Source organism: Papaver somniferum, chromosome 1 (assembly GCF_003573695.1).
Source record: "Papaver somniferum cultivar HN1 chromosome 1, ASM357369v1, whole genome shotgun sequence".
Taxonomy (NCBI): domain Eukaryota; kingdom Viridiplantae; phylum Streptophyta; class Magnoliopsida; order Ranunculales; family Papaveraceae; genus Papaver; species Papaver somniferum.
Genome location: NC_039358.1, coordinates 25,327,154 through 25,332,419, shown reverse-complemented (window position 1 = coordinate 25,332,419; position 5,266 = coordinate 25,327,154).

Below are 5,266 nucleotides of genomic sequence, written 5' to 3'. Positions count from 1 at the left end.
TAGTAACATCTTGAGTTATTAGAGAATCAAGGTTTTGATTCTCTATTTGAAAATAATTTTCTCTTTGGTTGCTTCTAAAATCTAATCCATTGGGGTTGTTTGTGAAAATTGATGGTGCAGAACCAAAAGAAAGATTCACAAAACACAAGATTCTAGTGATGAAAAACATACACAGTGAGATAAGGAAGCAATTAAAAACATACACAGTGATATTACCAGATTTTTTTTTTTTTTTGATAAGTCAAAAATTGTATTAATGAAATAACAATATTTACAAAGAAGTTTACAAGAAAAGAGGTCAGAGTAACCCCAAAAACTTATAAACTACTTAAAACGAAAATAAGATACATTTGGTAACTCAATAGAGTTTACAAAATCAGGTCTTCCATCGTAACTAATTCCTACTTCCTCTTGCAAAAAACAACCCCTCATTTCCATAACATCCGCAGCAAAATTTGCCTCACGGAAAGTATTGCAGTAAGGAATAGAGCCATACATGTTTCGAACCTTCACCAACGCTCCCTAGCAAACCAAGGAACCTGATCACTTTGTAAAGCATGAATAGCACCAGTGGAGTCTGAACGGATCACAAGCTTAGCCACCTGCCATTTCCGAGCATTCAAGACCTATAATAATCCCATAAAGTTCTGCTAAATAATTCTTGGTAGTGCCCAATCCAATACACATCTCCCCAAGAACTCCACCATTTGCATCTCGAACCACCACTCCTGCACCTGCCACCCCTGGATTCCCCCGAGAAGCGCCATCGCAGCAAAGCATTATTTCATCAAAATCTGGAGGTTGCCAAAAGCACTCAACTGGCTCAATAAACTTCACTTGCCTGTGTTTTACACGAAAAAACTCTACAATCTCCAAGTCAGCAAACGTGTTGTGCATTGTGCTTGTTAATCTCGCTTAATACTCGTGAATAAAACTGTATACCCTCTTTTGGAAAAAAGACCAGTTAGGCGTCTTCTTTTCATAAACTTTCTTGTTTCGAGTAAACCACAACTCAGAGCGAATAACCAAAATTGCAATCAACCACAGATCCTTGACCATACAACTAGAACCTTTAGAAGCTTTATAGGACGAGATAAGAATAACGTTAGGCTTGAGATTAAAGATACCTGAAATCCAGTTCCAAGCCTTTTGAGCAAAACCGCAATGCCAAATAATGTGTTCCAAGAGTGATATTACCAGAATTCCTGGACAACTAAGCATGTTCATTCATTTTTCTTACGTCAGTTTAAAAATCACCATCTATATCCATACTGCGGAACATGACTATCCCACACTAAGAAGGAGACTTAATGTTGATGGTGAATTTTTGACGAACGTAATATTCGTAAAATCACATTGGAAATTATGCATCTTTGATCATCATAGTCACAAAAAATTATTGTCTTCACCTTCTGCAAGAGAAATGAATTGCAGTCATGTAATAATATATGTCGGCGACGTAGGGTTTCTGAGGCAGAGGCTTTCAATGTTTCATATATTTCATACTGCGCAATTCAGTATCCCTTTCAATATGTGCAATGCATTTGAAAGATGTTTGACGTCATAACCACGCCCAAAATAATATTCAGAATAAATATGATGTTGATCACATCATATCTGAATCAATTAAATGTTCCTAGTCATATTGCATGCTAGTATAGAGCCACTAATTAATTCTAGTTGTAGTATTCGTGTTGAATTCCTAGAATTAATACACTATTATTCACTTATTTAGGATCCAGTACTTTTCTCAGCTGAATTCCATGGAGCAGTAATGAATATTTATCTTTCGGCCATAAGGGACACTCCCGAGTAAAAGGCGTGGATGTCTTAAATAATAATGCTCAAAAGAGCATCCAAAAACATAGAAGAACAAGGATATGAAAGTTTGATCAAAGGAGAAAAAGGAAGAGAGGAAAAATATTAATAGAATAGTAAACATAGGAAAACCGTGGGGTGGGTCCTACACGGCCGATTGGTTCCCCACTCCTTTTCGTTATTTTTTACATTATTTTATTATTATTAAGGTTTCCTATTTCAAGGACTTCCTCTTTCTATCAAAACTCTTTATTTCCACGTATTTTCAAATCTTGCTCCATGGACCATATGGTTAGCAAGACAAGTGGTCCTGCAACCATCATGTCTTTATATCATGAGAAATATTAAATATTATTATTAAATATTTTTAATGATTGCTCTTTCAACCAAGATTAAAATTTTCAGTTAAACTCATATCATCATAAAAGGACCAAATAATGCTCGATGGACCATCAGAAAATACCAGAATTCTCAGGATTGGTCAGCGGACAACATGCGATACGGGCATGCCACCATGACAGCTCATGGTCGGCCCTTTGGCTTGCAGAAGTTGGTCCCACCTCTTTCAGTGATTAATGACCTAATTAATCATCTACAGTTCATATTTGGTTCAAACTCTTTCCTGCAACTGGGAAGATCATCTGTTCACCATCGGATGGTCCCATGACTACCAAGGGACGGAAACCTCTTTGGTCGGTCACCTCTTTCTCCATAATTAGGTTTACATGTTGCTGGTGGGCCCGGGAAAGCGTATAAAATTGAAGCGAAATGAAACGGGCCTACAGTAATACCGCAAGTGCACGGTCGTCAGTTGTAGCTCGTGCAAGTACGGGTCGATCCACAGAGACTGGGAGTGTTTGGAGTTTCTAGCTATTTGGGCTCTAAATTTGCTATTGGGCTTCTAATTGTGCTTTGGGCTTAGTGGGTTTGTTTGTAATGGTGAAGTGCTTTAGGCCTTGGGCCTTTGAATGATGTTGGAATGAACTGTGAACTTGGGTTTTGGATTCAGTCAAGGATCTGGGCCTTTGGAAATGTAATGAATTTGGGTTCAAGTGAACTGAACTGAGCCTTGAACTCAGTTGGCTTGTAAACCAAACAGTGGCTGGATTTGGGCTTTTGGGCTTTGTTCCTGGGCTTAGCTTTTGACCTGAGAGTAACTAGGCCTTTGGAGTTAACTGTGGACTGAACTGGGCTTGTGCTGTGAGCCAAGCTCAGTTGCAGCAGCAGCAGTGGAAACCAGGTTGCAGCAGCAGTGGTGGCTGGCACAGCAGGAGCAGGTGCACAGCAAGGGAAAGGAAAGAAAGCAGCAATGGTGACAGTGCAAGCCAAGTAATAACAAAACATAGATAGTTGCAAACCAAGGCTACAAGCCAAGGGCAGGAGTGTGGAGATAAGCTGACAATGAAGTAAAAAAAAGGAAAAAAAAAAACAAAGCCAAGCCAAGGCAATGGCTTTAGGCATTCATCTAGAGTGGGAAGAGAACCAGCTTGCTCACAGTCACTAGTGAGCACTAGTTTCTCCCCACTGCTCAATCAACTCAATGCTCTAAGGCTCTAACCTAGCATTGACACACAACAGTAAACTAATCCTAACATTTGAGAATCTAACAGTTGACAAAACAAGAGATTCAAAACAGTGACAAAACAGGAAACAAAACCAAAGAAACCAAGGCTGTGAGCCAAGGGCAGGGAGGAGAAGAAGTAACAAAACAGTTAAGTTGCAAGTGACTGTGAAAACAAAATGTGGGTTAAGCTAAGGCTTTGAATCCACCCTTGTGTCCTAGCCAAACAATGTGATCCTAGGTTGAGTTGAAAATCCTATGCATACATCTAGAATGGGAGGAAAACTAATTTGCTCACTAGTTTGCCCCTAGCATTGACTGTCTTTTGACAGAACAATCAATCACAGGCACTATGAGCATCAATCTCTTTCCATTGCTCAATCAACACACTGCACTAAGGCTCTAACCTAACATTCCACTACCTAACAGTCCACTAAAGCTTCATCTGAGCCTCAGCTAGTGAACTCAGAACATGAGAAAACAGATAGAACAACACATGATTAACAGGAACAACACAAAAACTGGAGATACTTGCTAATCCAGTTCTCCCAAAACATCACATTAACAACAACATCAACAGGATATTAAAACAGGGAAATCAAATTAAACACATGAACATCAACAGGATATTAAAACAGGGAAATCAATTTAACCCAATTAGGGGGTTTCTCGGCTAACCAAGAACACCCTTTAACATCCTACATCACTTCCCTTTTATAGTTTACAACAAAATACCTAATTTCACCAAAACCCTAAATTTGCAAACCCTAACTTTTGGGGAAAATCAAATTCGACATACCCATGTGTAAATTGGCTTCGACCCATGCTTCTTGATGTTCTACTGCTCCTCCTCTAGCTCTTGTTGCGCTGTTGGCCTAGCCCTAGACGTCTGTGAACCCTAGATTCTCTCACTGTCGAGTTTGCAGCATCAGGACTCGATGCTACAGACGAGAAAGGGAGAGACAAGGGTGGTGATTGACTCTTGAGTTTGTCGGGGGAAGGTGGTAGTGGTGGTGTTCGAGGTGGAGATGGAAGAGATGGTGGTGATGGATTTGCAGAGCTCTGCAAATTTTTGGGAAGAAGGGGAAGAACTCGATGGAAATGGGATTAGGGTCTGTTTGTTTGGGGTGTAGGTGTTCGGTTGCTAGGGTGTGAAACAGGTGCAGCGGAGTTTGATGATCTGCGACAAGGAGCGATGGATGGGAAGATGGTAGGTGGATCCAACGGCGATACGGAGGTAAGCGTGGAGCGACCGTCGGATGAAGGGATGTAGCAAAACGGACGACCCAAGATGGAGATGGGCGTTGCGATGTAAAGCGGGGGCTTCGGAGTTTGATGTGCGATGATGGAGCGACCGTAGGATGCTGAAATGCTTCGATCTGACGGCTGAAATCCGAGACGGGCTTGGATAGTGGAAATGTGTTTGAGTAAGGGTTTTGGGCCTTGGGTATGCCAAGCCCATATCTTCTTTAAGGACAATTCTTCTTCTTCAAGCCCACTTCTAGCCTTTTGGTCTTGTGCACAACATTCTTCGCGGCTTCCTTGTGTAATTCCTCCCGGCTTTTCACTACTTTTCTGCTCTTTTCCGCTCTGCTATTCATCCAAACTTTATTTATTACCTAAAAATGCAAAATTAAGTAAGAAAAATATTTATTCTTGAAAACAATGAAAATACAGAATATGGGATAAAATGTAGAATTAATGCACAAAAGATGAGTTAAATGCCAAGAAAAATATATAGAAATATGCACTTTTTAGCACTCATCAGTTGCTTAGTCACCTGTTTCTCTGTCAAGCATGATTTTAATAATGATTAAACAACAATTAATCATCTTTACACTAACTGCTCTGCAAAGGACTTTGGTGAATGCTCAGTCGAGCATCTAG